We start from the raw sequence: 15,434 nt of genomic DNA on the forward strand, positions 1-15,434 counted from the left end.
TTCTCCAGCACCACAACTTAAAGGTATCAGTTCTCCTTCTATCATCCTTAGTCATTGTCCAGCTATCTGATGCATAGCAAGTAATTTTAAAAACTGGCCTGTGTCGGGTAAAACCGTAGTCTCCAGACTGACATTGTTGCTTTTCAGAACTTTGGAGAGGTCTCTGACAGCAGATTTTCCCAATGCAATTAGTCTTTTGATTTCCTGGATGTTGATACCAAGAGATTGATTGTGGAGCCAAGCAACCTAAAGCTGTCAATGATTCAATCTCTTCACCATCTATCTTGATGCTGCCAATTGGCCCAGTGGCGGTAATCTTTGTGTTCTTTACATTGAGCTTCAATCCATATTGAAGCCTGTCATCCTTGACCTTTTGCAGCAAGCGCTTTTTAGTATATTATAAAAGCTTCTCTAATTTTTTGACTGTTGCTTCCTTGAATATTAGTTGTGACTCCAAGTAAATGGAAGTCCTTTGCAATTTCAATCTTTTCTCCACATACCATGACACTGCTTATTAGTCTAGTTGTGAGGATTTTCATTTTCTTTAGGTTGACATATAATCTATACAGAAAACCTTAGTCTTTGACCTTCATCAATAAGTGCTTCTAATCACTTCACTGTCAGCAGGCAAGGTTATTTCATCTGCATATCACAGTTGTTAACAAATCTTCCTTCAATCCTAACACTGCACTTTTTAAATAGATCAGCTTTTCAGGGTAACTGCTCAGCATATAGATTGAATAAATAGTGAAAATGTAAGAACCATGATGCACTGTTTTCCTTTATTTTAAACAGCACATTACATTTTCATCCTCTTCTGACTCCAAGGACCGTCACCTGCTACTGCCATTTTGTACTATCTTCAATTTTCAAGCTAATTCCTTTTCCTCCTCATCTCTCTCCCTCTCCATTGCCTCCTTCTCCACCTCTCCTTCTCCCTGTTCCAGTCCCTTTCTCTCCCCTCCCCACTTCTCTTTCTTTCTTTCTCCTCACTCCTTCCTCCTCCCTCCCCTCTTCCTCTCAATACCCCTACCCCGTCCCATCTCTATCTCTAACCCTACCCCTACCCATTATTCCTCCTTTTCCCCTTTTCCCTCTTACTCTGGTCTAGGATGTTCTAAATGTAGGAATTTTGTTTTCACTCTACTCCTAGATCTTCTTAATGGTAGTGAACTCCTCCTCTAACCCCAAGGTTTGACTCCAGTTAACTTAGCAGGATGATAAAATCAACCAATTTCCTGCAGTGGTTCTATACAATTTATTGATATCAGCAAAATGTCACCCAATTCCTTTGGTGGACCACAGGAACCTTATTGGCAAAACCTTACTCAGTCATCTATTAGCAGTTGCAAAACGAGATGGGCCATATAATACCACTTGACTGCTCTGTGTTGCCTCAAACATTTATTTTAACTTGTTGCTGAGATGTACACTAGGATATAAAGAAAAAAAATATTTTTACCAGAATCTGAGTAATAATTCAATACTCTCAGTTACAAACCACCTGGGAAAATACTTGATTGTATATCTCACATTAAAGGTTAAGCTTTCTTATTTAGAAAATCCCTTGCTATTACATAAATTCAAGCATCAGATTTTAGATAATTGAGAAATGGTAAGAACTGAGAATTAAAAGATTTCCTATGAGATTCTTTTCTTCTCCTATTCAAAGAGGGTCAAACTAAAATGGGAGAGGGTAGGAACACCTAAAACACTATTTTTCCTAGTTCTACAGTTCTATAGCATTGTGGCCCAGCATTGTGGGGGAACTATTGAAAGGTTGCTTAGAATTGCAAAGTGATGGCTACACAGAGAATCTATTTTCATTGTACATCATCAGTTACATGTACCTGCTCACTGGTAAAAGGAGAGAGATCTAGTGCCTGCTGGTGAGGAGTTGTACTGCTAACCCAAAGACACATAGTTTGAATTCACATTCTCCCATTTCTCCGTGAGAGAGAGCGATGGACAATCTCCACCTATACAATTAGTACTGCCTCTGTAAACCCCCTGGAGGGTCAGTTGTGAGTCAGTTCTGACTCTATGGTACATAACAACAACAAAAACATTGGTATAAGTGGAAAGTCTATCCACAGACTTTTACAATGGAAAGACCAATGTAGTGTATTCTGTTCCTTTCACTGATTCTGCAGATAATTTTAAAAAGAACAGTTTTAAGGTATTGATTCTTAAGCCATTCATTTAATATCTCCTTTCCTCAAAAAAGTGATTGAAGTAGACTTTCCTTGGAAGCTTAGTCTCTATTCATGACATCTTACTTGTATAATTCTCCACAACTGGAAAGAAATGCTACCTATATGAGCAAACAATTATTTTGTCCAAAGGAAGCCACGCATTTTTTTAAGTCTCCCCATTAATCAGTTAGTATCTAAGCTGAAGAAGTCATCTGAGAATGTAGTTTTTATTGTTTTTGCTGTCTGATGCCTTCGAGTAGAATATCACTCACAGTGACCTTATGAACAAAATATCTGAAGTCTATTCTATCCTGCACTGTTTTCACCCTTCCTAACACACAAGAGCCCACTGCAGTAGAGTTATATTTTGTTTTATTTCCTTGATAATAAAGAAACAAAAAGTTTTAGTCCTTTGAATGCATAGTCATCCCCCCCCCAATTAAATGAAAGTGTTTCCCCTAGATGGAAATGAAAGAGAAGGTTTTTATCACAACTGTTCTAAAACAGGATGATTTTTCTTTTGTTAGAATAGGTAGCAAACAGATCTTAAGCTCCTTGCCCTTCATGAAAAAATGCAAAGTTGCTTTCATATCTCTTGGCATTTTACTGAGTAGCTTCTCTCTTACATCTAAAAGGAGGTCACAATTTGTTTTTAATTTGAGCTGGAAAGAAGATAACAAATATTGCCTGAGGCTTTATGGGATGCTTTTTATATCTGAATTAGATTAGACAGCCAGAAAACTATTGCAAATTCTTTATTATTTTGTTCTTAAACCCTAAAAATCAAAACCCATAGACAAAATAAATTTTAAGAGTTAATATTGCACCACAAGTTTCTGCGTATGTCTTTTTTCTATATTAATCAAATTACATAGGTAATATACAGGCATCTCATTGTTTACTAAATCCAGATTATTAAAAACCACTCACCCTTTTTGTGAACATAGCTTCCTTTTTTTTCAGTGTAAGTTGGTTTGGCTGTATAAACTGTTAGTGCTATTAGGGGGAAAAAGTTTATTCTTTTTCCCTTTCATTGGAAAAATTCATGTTAATTATTCCTCTGCACCTGCCTAATGGAGCTGAAGTAATTCAATTGTCATATTGTTGTAGATTGTTGCTTTGTGTAATGTATCACCCCTGCTGTTCCATTAAAAAAAAAATCTATTCTCTTCCATTATTCAGCAAGGCCTAATGATTATTCCAGGGTTTGTACATGCTGCACTGTTATTTTGATTTTAATTGACTTCACTTTTTTAATTAAGCACATTGGTTTTAATACTGTTGTTGAGAAGCTTAGTTTCATCATTATCAGTATTTGTTTCCATTTACATTCCATGTCTATAGATATCTAGATTCATTATAAAGGATAACTGTAATATGCACATTGAAGTTTATCATCAATTAAACAATCACTTCATGCTACATAGTATTTATTGTACCCAATGGTCTACAGAATATTTTGAAGAAGCAGCTATTCTGCTTAGAATTATCTCATCAAACTAAAAAAAAAAATTAAATGTTTTGTTTGAAAACAAAAAATAGAGATTTCATTGTGTTTGAACATGTAGTAATATTTCAGTGGGACGGATACATGTTGTACCCATCATCTGGAAGTAATAAAAAGTAACAAATAGACCTAATGACGTAACATTGCTATTTGTACTTAAGAAGATAGAAAGTTATGTCTTGGATCCATTTGAAAAATGTCACCATTTAAAGGAATCTTTTTTTGAGGAGAATTATATCTTTTCTTTAAATTATTTACAGATTTGTATGTGATTTATTAAAAAGAAATCCTTTAAAATATTTATCATAGACATTCTGCCCTTTTAAGCATAGCTCACTGCTTTAAAAGGGAAAAAGAAGTCACACACACACACACACACACCACAATGCCTTTGTGAAATCCACTGAGTTGTCTACTTTTAAATGATATTAGTCCTTTATCATAATACAAGATAAAAAATGAGCCATAGACAAAAATAGCACAAGCTTTATTTGGCTGTTAGGTATTGCTAAACGGAAGCGAATGACTGGAACTAAAACAAATCATAGTAAATCTTAAGCTGAGTAGCAGTTTAAATATTTTTAAAACCTTAATAATTCTGTTTATATTTACTATACATCTCCAGACACCGATCAGGTCTGGATATGACTTGTGAAACTCTGCAATTGATAGCAGGCCTTCCTCTGGTAAAGGAAATGCAGATCCTTATTTCCCTTTCACCATTTTTGTTTTGTTAATGGACAGGAATGAATGAATGAATGAATGGGAGAGTGAATGAATAGGTCACATGGGACTTGACTGCCATTTGGTCATCTGAGAGACAGAGGACAAAGATTTAAAAGTGGGCCCTTCTGCCCTTGTTTGGTGCAGCATCGTGTGGCAGCCCCGATTGTTGATGAGCCTGCCACCTGGGATTTATGTTCAACCTCTCCTTATGCCTCGGTGTGCCTGACCCAGCTCTATTAGCATAACTTCCATCCCAGTGACAACATGAATAAAAGATGACTGGTGTGACCTCAGAAAGTGCCAAGATAGGGTTGATGTAATGAGCCCTAGATCCACTGTTTTATGCATTGCCATACAATAGAAATCTTAATAAAAGGTTAAACAGCAGAATAGTGTGTGCTTCTGGTGCCTCACTGCCTTCACTATCACCATCACTGCTGATCCTTTGAGAATTAACAATAATCAAAGTTGTGGGTTGTTGTGGTTTTCCACTTTGTCAGGCCTTTGTTATAGTGAGCTTAAAGCAAAATACAGCCTAATAATGGACATAGATCAGTGGTGATTAATTTTGTAAGACACTTATGGGCATGGCCATAAGAAACACAATGTAAATTAAATAACCCCAAAAGTTAAGTTAAAAAAAAATAAAGCAAAAGAGAAGATTTTGCTTTTAGAGTTTGCTTCTTTTCAGAAAGTAAGTTCTCCAGCACTGTAGTGGGTTTTGCTCAGCAGCCGCCTTTCTTGGTTAAAATACCGGAGTCATTACTGATCTGCTGACTTTTAATCTTCAGAATTCTATACTGTCAGTTTTCCTGCTTAACTTTCTATGTTTTTCTGGTTGTGAAAAAATCTAAACTCCATTCTTATTGGAAGCCTCTCAGTAACACGTTCATATTGTATTTCCCCTTTCCCACCTTGAAATGCTTCTGAAGAGCATTCAAGTGTGGAATTCTTATATGAGGGTAATTTCATTAGGTTCTTTAGGTCAGAATAGTTCCTTGGAAAGATTTGCAAATACAAGTATGGGCAGATCAAGGAATACTTCTCTCCTGGAACTTCTTGGCCAGAAACAACAGCACTCAATTAACATCCGCATCTTCATTCTCTTTAGTTGTGTAGACAGGAAGGAAAAGAGGGTAAAGACATAGTCGGCTCATGTCTGAAGTAATATCACACCTTGCCAACAGTCTCCTTAAGGATATTTTTCTTTTAAAGCAAAACTGCAATTTAAAGCAATATTCACCCTTTCAACAACAGAGAAAAAACAGTGTGCTTTTATACTTCATTTAGGTGGCAAATCCCAAGTGCTCTTGTAATCTTATTCTTTCCTTTCCTGAAACGTCTGTTACTAAGATGATCTGGAGGTATGACAGTATGTTAACACCTAACCCTTTACACACATTTGGGCCTCATTGGTAGATTAAAAATAGCTTATACGCAAGCAGTTGCTAAAATGTCCTATCATTTCAAGCCTCACATTTGTTGTCTGACAAATTGCCCATGTCACTCCATATTTTGAAAGGGTGACAGTGGGGCAATATATAGAACACAAATTTTTCAAAGATCTTGCACGTTGCCTTGATTGTATCATGCTCTGTTGAGGCACTGCATATCCAACACAACAGAATGTGATCTGATCTGATTTGACATGATATTATACAAGTGAACACTATTGTCAAAGATGTGAAATGGTAGTTTTGATGTTATCAAGATTTAGAGTTAATTGGACCACTTTCGCTGTGGCTTTGTCTTAGAAGAAAGCAATTCCCTCATATATACTTTTCTATGATATTTGGAGAATAAGAAGATTGCATATTTCTACAGTAAACTTACGAGTAGAAGATGATTTCTTCTTAAAGAAAATTTAAGTCATTTCATCTGTCTCCCTTTAATCTAACAGGGACTCCAACACACTAGTTTGTTTCTTATATGAGAGAGCGTATGCAATGTTGTATGTTGGATTCTGTCTTTGACCCCAAAATATTCTACAGTTCTAACCGATACTCTTGTGCATGTAATTATTTGGAACTAGTTTGCTTTGTTATGTTAATTATATTGTACTCATGTAGGTTGGGTTCTAAACTAATCATTTCTGAATAAGAGGAAAAAAGAACAAGTAGACATGGAAGAAAAGAAACATTAAGGAACATTTAAGAATATTCAATTCTCGTAATCTCTGATATGCTCTAGTGCATTATGACAGTCACTGTGTCGACGAGGCCTGTTGTTCATAGGGTTCCTATAAGTCATACTTGACTCGATGGCACCTAACAACAACAACTAGAAGATTGAGATTTTTTCTAATCACAGTTAAGGTGGCATTGAGTGTGGAAAAAGGAGCAGTAGAAAAGAGTCAAGTTTCTCAACACATGATGTGATGCAGATCATTATACCACTATGAAAGAGAATATTTGATGTGGCTTAAGTAGATATGAGCCCAGTTCTCCAAAGCTCACCCTTGACATTGGCAAGAAAAAAAAAAAAAAAGAAGACAATGGCTGCTCAAAAAAAAAAAGAAAAAAATGGAAGCAGATATCAAGCGAAAGCAGCTTTGGTCTGGAAATTCAACGAAATTCTAATATTCTAATTGCGTCTCTAGGTAAAACTGCTTGATAACACAGTTTTAGATTTGATGTGGACTGCCAGTGAAGCATCTGTGTAAAATGGGCATATCTGCTGACAGGTCGGTACAGGTAGGAATCAGCATCATTTGGTTGGAAAAAGAACACTGCTAAGATATTTTCTGGTGAGCTTGTCAGGAAAGTAATATAGTAATTAACTTCCATTATTAGAAGAGTGGACATGAGAATAAAGAGAGTCTAAAGGAGTGTTCATTTTATGATTTAAGATTCATTTAGAAATAATAAAATAAAAAACCTTCAGACTAATCTCAGACTCATACAATATTTGGGCAGAAATGGACATTGGGTGTGAGTTTTTGGGAAATTGTATTCGAGGTACCAAGAAAAAGCTAATCATCAATGTCATACCCAAACATGTGAGTATGATAGAAATGTAGAGTGGACTGACAAGCAAATTGTAGGCAAAGTGTAAGCTTTAAAAATTCAGTATCACAGCAAAAGGAGAATTCTCTGGAGGGTCAGAAAATATACTTTATTTTACCCAACCATGTGTTGGATAACATAAACATATGTTGATGCTGAAAGGTTTCTCACAAATAGGTCAGCTTGTGGCGGAAGTCTTTCATAATTCAGGATACCATCAGCCTTGGCAGGAGCTGAGAATAAGAGCAAGTAATCAAAAGTGACCCAAACAATGACACCAGAGTTTCCAGATGGTATAGAAAAAAGTCCGTGATTTATGATTGCCGGTGCAGTAAATAAATCTGAAACAATAGGCGTGGATGGGCAAGCAGTCACAGCTGACCAAAAGAGCAGTTGTAATGCAACCCACAGAAAGCTTGGTGCCAGAAGTAATTGACATAGTCGTCAAATCAATTTCCTAGGGTGCAGACACTCAAGCACTCAATCTGATTCTGTATGCTGTACAACGTCTGGAATATCCAGCTGCCTCTAATTCAGATAGCCTTAGCTCAATATGAATCCAATTCAAGGAACTGTCTGGAAGTGAACTGTAATTATTTGAGCTTCTTTTCAGCAGGTTTACTGGTTTCCAGTCAAATTACTCTTTTCTTTTAGAATTGCATACATTCCATATTAATTATTTAACATATGGCTGCTATTTTTTTTTCCTTTCCTGTGTTACCTAACATTATGAAACCCATGCTCTTTCCTCCCAGAATACGAGTGGGATGTTATTTCATAAGAGCAAAGGCCAATGCATAAGATACTCTACACAAGCAATCAGTCACTTGGTTGCAAATGTGCCATTCCCACACAGAGGAATTTATATTCCGTTATTTTCCTCTATTTCAATTCACTGTGTTAATTCAGATTATGATTAAATAACCTTTTTCTGTGAATAATTCCATTGGCATTCCTTCATTCATCCACCCCATGTTTATAGATTGTCTGCAGCGTACCAGATTCTTGCTTAGGCACTGGGCTATGGAGATAAGAGACAAGGACCATAAAGACTTGGCCTTCAAAGAAACCAAAGCTTAGTGAAATGACAAGATAGGTAAAGAATTTATGTGATAAGAATTATAGAGACAAATAGAGGGATAGGAGGGAGGCACAGAGGACATCCATATCCCAGCCAGAAGCAGTCGGGGAAGGATTTTGGAGATGCCAACGACTGAGATTTGTTGAAGGAGGACAGGCTTGCCAGTTTGAGAAAGAATTGATAATATTCCAGGCAGAAAGAAGAACAATAGCAGGCTCAAGAGAGCATGGCATTTTCAGGCAATCACTTGTCTTTAGGGAAGCTGGTTACAGAATATAGACAGTAGAGAGAGAGGAGGGAGGAAGGGAGAGAGAGAGAGAGAGAGAGAGAGGAAATAAAAGATCATCCTGATTTAGAAGATGAAGCGCAAAGAATGAACAGGATCCTTGTGTCCACAGAGCACACTGCCTCCCACACAACACTCAAAACCCTTTATGGGGACTGGGGACACTGCTGACTTCATCTGAAAATGAGTGAGAGCCAAAGCTGCGAGAGGGCCGGTGACTTACCAAAAACCACAACAGTGGAATTCGGTTTGTGTCCATTTGCTTGAAAGGCTCTGTTCTGAACAGAGCCTCACCCGACTTGTGGTTGTGTGGAGGCCCTCACTAGTTATTACATCTAGTCACTTAATGAGAGTTTCCAGACCGTTAGAAAAGCAGGGAGACAGACGAGACATGGGCACAAGTGGCAGTTTATTTTCTCTTTCTCCTTTGTCAGGTGAAGGCGAACATGTAAGAGACAGAAAAGTAACGGGATAAAACAATGTACATTGAAAAACATTTCAAAATACATGATGATCAAAGAAGTTTTTCAAAACCTGAAGTTGTTTTGTTCCATCAAGTCCTGATAGACTCACAGCTGACCCTCCAGCAAGTATTTAGAGGCAAAAAATGCACAGGAAGAGATTGCCCATCCTTTTCCGGGCAGAGCAGCTGGTGGATTTAAACCACATACCTTTGGGATTGCAGTGCAGTTTACTGCCACTAAGTCACCAGAGCTCCCTCTAGTGTATGTGAAAAAACTGGAGTTCCCTAGGGATTTCCATCAATTGACCTATTCCTGGAGCAAAAGATCTTTGTAGAGACAGATTAGAAAATGGAAAATTTCAACATTTGTAAGGTATGTGCCCTACTATTAACATTCTATCTTGAGAAATAAGGAAGACTAAGAAATCGGAAGGAAAAAAAAGTTGCCATTCAGTTAACTAGAATTAATAGTGAATCCTATGAAGAATAGATCAACAAATCAGAACCTTGCCTTAGTCACCTCCATCCCCAGAATTTCTACCACCCTCTACCTCATTGTTAGTCATTGTGTCAATCTATCCTTTGAGGTTTGTCCTTTCTTTTGTATACTTTCTATGTCTCTCAGCATAATGCCGTCTTCCAAGAAAGGGCTCTCCTGACAACATGCCCCAGATGTGTGAGAAAAAGTTTCATCATCCTTCCCTCTAGGGAGCAAGCATCCTGGATCCACCTCCTCCGACACAGAATCGTTTATTCTTTTGGCAGTCCATGGTATATCCAATCTCTTTTCCAGTTAGACAATTCAAAAGCATTAATTCTTCTCAGGACTTTCTTAGTCATTGTTCAACTTTCAGATGCATATGAAGCAATGAACATAACGTGAATTGGACCAGGCGCATTTTAGTCTTTAAAATGATATTACTCTTTAGCACTTTGGAGAGGTTCTTGACAGCAGATTTTCCTAATGTAACACAATTTTTAATTCCCGACTGCTGTTACCATGGTTGTTGATTGTGTATCCAAATAAAATTAAATCATTGACAACTTTAATTTTTTTTTCTCCATCGATCATGATGTTGCCTGCCCTACAGTCAGCACCTAGATTGGCAGGAGCTCTGATGCCAAGGAGTTTCACTGCCAACCACAAGTAACACACTTCAAATCTACCAGTTACTTTGTGGGAGAAAGATGAACAATCTCCTCCGATGCTACTTACTGACCCCTGAAAACCCACTGGAGTGTCAGCTCTGAGTTGGGTCCAACTTGACAGGACACAACAACAACTCCTCTAGTTCTTTCTCTCTAGCACATTTTATGTGATCAGAGATGAATTGCATTGGGAAATCCTGCTGTCAGTGTACTAAACAGAGACGACATCAGTCTGGAGACCTGGTTCAGTCCATAGTCTTCGCAATTGCTTGTTATGTATCAGAGAGCTGGACAATGACTAGGCATGATAGCAGGAGAAGTGATGTCTCTGAGCTGTGTTGTTGGTGAAGAGTATAAAATATACCATAGACTGCCAGAAGAACAAACAGGTTCAACCTAGAGAGGATGAAACCAGGCTGCTCATTGGAAGCAAGAATTCTGAGGCTTCATCTGACATAATTTGTACGTGTTGCAAAGAAGGACTAGTCCTCGGAGAGAGACATCATGCTTGGAAGCAGAGAGGTAGAGAAAGAAAAGAATTCCTTTGATGAGATTAATTGATTCAATGATTGGGGTAATGAGGGTAGATGTTTCAGAGATAGCAAAGTTGGCACTGGATAGAGCAGGTTTCATGGCTATTGTACAAAAATAGGGTCACTATCAGTCATGAGCAACTTGACGGCACATAGCAACAACACTAATTCAATATTTGTCATTTTTTTTCTACTAATACATTGAAATTGTTCACAATATATTGTAATTTATCTCAAAACTCATTGTTGTCTAGTTAGGGTCTAACTTATAAAATCTAAACTTTTAGCCACTGCCCAGCAGATTTCTTGAGGTTGTGAAAGTAAAAAAAAAAAAAAGAAAGAGAGTGTTCTTCTTTCTCCCATTAGTAGAGATCAAAAGGATCCATTAGGATCATTAGTGGATCCGAACCTCCAGAGAAGCCCTGCTTTGGGGTTAGTCATTCCACTCTCTCTGGGCTACATCATCAGAGCATAATAGAATCAATTCCTACAAAACGTTTCTTTCAAGTAGAATTTAATAGAATTCCAAAATAACTTACTGTGATTTGTTGTTGTTGTGTACCATTGAGTCAGAACCAACCCATAGGGTCCTATAAAACTCCTGTGGGTTTCTTATGGGAAGAGACTTCCCATTCTTCTGCGGAGAAGCTGCTGGTGGACTTGAACCATGTGACTTAAGGACTGCAGTGCAGCTTCTTGACACTAGGCTAGCAGAGGTCCCTTTGATTTCTTTTTGAAAATACACTATTGAGTCATTTCTGTATTTGTGAGGGTGCATTTTAAGATTTTTATAAAAAGAGAAATAAATTTGTCCTAAAATTAATAGGGATTTCACCTCAATTTAAGAGGTTTGTTTTATGTTTAGAATATTAGAAAGTTTAACAGCAGCCAAGAAATGAAGAGATGAATTGTATTAGGAAAGTCAGCTCTACTGAAGAGCAACAACGTCAAGCTGGAGACTAAGGTGCGCCTGATCTGAGCCATAGTCTTTGCAATTGTGTGCTATGTACCAGAGATCTAGACAGTGACTAGGGATGATAGAGAATTGAAGCCTTTAAGCTATGACGCTGAAGAAGAGTGTTGAATATACCATGGACTACTAGGGGAACAAACATGTTTCGCCTAGAGAGGGTGAAACCAGGCTGCCCCTTGGAGGCAAGGATTCTGAAGCATCATCTGACATACTTTGGGCATGTTGAAGGAGGGACCAGTCCTTGGAAAGGGATATCATGTTTGGGAGTGTGGACAGACAGTGTAAGAGAGGAAAACCCTCGATGAGATGCATCGATTCAGTAGTTGGGGTAATGGGAGTAGGTGTATCTGAGACAGTGAGGTTGGCACAGGATAGGGCAGGATTTCGGGCTCTTTGTACATAGGGTCTCTTTGAGGCACAAGCGACTTGATGGCACATTACAACAACACAATAAATAAATGAGATGAAAATAATCTGTGTGCTACAAGTATTTTTAATTTTGTTCAGTGAATCCAATATTCAAGGAAGTAGAAAATAATTGTGGAACTATTCATGTCACTACAAATGAAGAGACTTATTTGGGGGAGGGGGAAGAAAAGATACCTTTCAACTGTGCGTGTTTCTGAGTAAAAATGTAGTGTTCAAAGTGGTCTTTACAATAGCACTGCCTTAAGAAAATTTGTGCCTACTAAATGCTGATCATTTAGTAAATAGAACTGAAATAGTCCCTGTATGACAGATATGTATGGTGCTCAGCTGATAACATAAAATCTTTCTTTTTTTTAATTATTCAAGTTTATTAATTTTTTTTCACCTTCTCAAGTTTGTTTTATTGTCATCACCTTAGGTGGGTAAATTTTATTAATTTTAATGAACATTTACAGAGATTTTAGGTTTTCATTCATTCATTGTTGCACGATTTTCTCTACCCTCCTCCCCAGTTTGTTCTTCTTTCCCCACCTCCCTTGAAAGTCTGTTTTAATTGTCCATTTGACACAGTGCTTGTCAAAGCCAGTTCTGATTAATCTCCTTTGTCAGTGTGTCCTTTGCCATTCCCTATCACTCCTCCCTGAGAGAGACTTCACCCTGATTCATAAGGAAAAGGGGATGGCGTATTCTCTTAGCTACTCAAATGCATTCTTAAGTGCTTGGGAGAAAAAGCTGAATATCTATTTCTAAAATTTCCATTGTTAAAAAATTCTATGTGATCACTATGAGTCATAGTCAACTCAAAGGCACATAACAATAACAACATGTGATCAGGAGAAACACAATGTGAATTTTTAAAAAAGCAAAATTAATTTAAAAAAATAAATCCTTTGTAGCACAATTGTAGTCTGTGATACAGGAAGTAGGCAGGACAAGAACCTACTCCATGGAAATAAAAATTTGCTGTGACATATTTTTTAAAAATCTTACCGAATACTCAAAACAATGAAATTAATTATACCATATATAATAGAGTACATGAACTCCTGAGTTTGCTGAATTTATGTGTATAACAAGTTGGCTAGACTGGTTATTAACAAACAACAAAAGAACTACTAATATTTGGGATTATATAAGAATAAAGTAAAAAACTTCAATTTTGAAAATATTCTCAAATTTCAAGTTACATATCTACTTTCATTAGCTTTGTTTTGTTGGTTTGTGTGTGTGTGTGTAAAATTTTTTAGGAAATAGTTTTTCTTTATATTCCGATATTTTGTAGTGGTATTTTTGGATCAAAACACACAGTGACTGTACCAGTGAGTTGGGGTGTTTCAAAGGTAATGAGGATGGCACAGGATAGGACAAAATTCACATCTATAGTTCATAGAGGCTTTGTGACTCACAGTAAACTTGATAACAACAACAGCAACAACATTTTGGATCAATCTTCCCTTTCTCCATTCACATAAGTTGATTCATCTCAAAGAGGACAATTTTAAACTAATGAAGTACAGAAGAGAAATGTTTGAAAACACAATTTCATTAATTTTAACTCCTACTACCTACTCATCACAAATTAATATCTTAAACTCTAAAACCCTTGGAGCAATGAAATATGTTTGATTTGAATGAGAACAATCTGATAATTAACCCCAGATTTTTTTCATCATTAAATGTTAAACCAAAATGAATCAATGTTAAGATGAAAGGAACCTTATGCCTTATGGCCCTAAGATATCCAACTTTTTCACTCATAGTCAGGAAATAGAGTCCTTAGAGTGTCAAAATTTGTGTATCAACTGTATTTTTCTTTTTCAAAGTAGTTGGGATGAAGACATCTCTAAATAGTTTTTCTTGAATAATGATTATGGTACCCTTTCTGTCAAAGCTCATGTGGATAAAAAAATCTTCCTGTATTTTTTTTCCTTATCAAATGGATTTTTTTTATGTGAAGTTGAAACATCACTTTTAACTCTCACAGATTTTATCTGATTTCACACAACACTGCTCACCCACAGCATCACTATTAAGCAGTTACTATTAAGCTGTTTCTAAGTTACCACTCAGTTAAGTTATTGACAACTAGCTGAAAAGTCAGAGGTTTGAATCTACCCTGAGGTAGAAGATGGGCCTGGGTATGTGCTTTTGAAAAGACACAACTTTCAAAACCTTTCAGAACTGTAGTACTAAGCACATGTTGGGTCACCATGACTTAGCATTGACTTGACAGCAACTAAGAACAGCAACACAAATAAACGTAGTCAAGACAGAATTTAATCCTCTCCAGGATGAATCTGTTTGTTTTCTTGGCGGTCCAGGGTACATTCAATACTCTTCTCCAGCACCGCAGCTCAAGGGCATCAATTCTCCTTCTGTCCTCCCTAGTCGTTGTCCAACTCTGTGATGCATAACAAGTCATTAAAAGACCATGGCCTGTATCAGGCACACCTTAGTCTCCAGAGAGACACCTTTGCTCTTGAGTACTTTAGAAAGGCCCCTAATAGCAGACTTTCCCATCGCAATATGTTTTTTGATTTCCTGACTGTTGGTGTCAAGAGTGTTGACCGTGGAGCCGAGCAACTTGAAGCTGTGAACAATCTCAAACTCTTTGTCATCCATCCTGACGCTACCAATTGGTCCAGTGGTGAGACTCTTTCTCTTCTTGACATTGAGCCTCAGTCCATACTGAAGGCTGCAGTTTTTGACCCTCTGCAGCAAGTGCATGAGGTCCTCCTTAGTTTCAGCAAGCAGAGTTGGGTCATCTGCATAACGCAGATTGTTAATAGATCTTCTGCCAATCCTAATGCCACAATTCATCACATAGAGCCCAGCCTCCTGGGTAATCTGCTCTGCCTACAGGATGAAAAGGCATGGAGACAGGACACATCCCTAGTTCACGCCCTTCCCAATTTTGAACCATGCAGTGTTACCCTGCTCTGTTCTGACTACTGCCTCTTCGTCCAAGTATAGGTTTCTACAAAATCTATGTCAGAAGAAACTCTGAAGATTGCACTGGAGCGTAGAGAAGCCAAAGCACAAGGAAGAATTCAAGATACTAAAGAGCTGAACAGAAGATTCCAAAAG

This window comes from Elephantulus edwardii, unplaced genomic scaffold, assembly GCF_000299155.1.
Source record: "Elephantulus edwardii isolate Elephantulus edwardi_28Jun2011 unplaced genomic scaffold, EleEdw1.0 scaffold00008, whole genome shotgun sequence".
Lineage (NCBI taxonomy): Eukaryota > Metazoa > Chordata > Mammalia > Macroscelidea > Macroscelididae > Elephantulus > Elephantulus edwardii.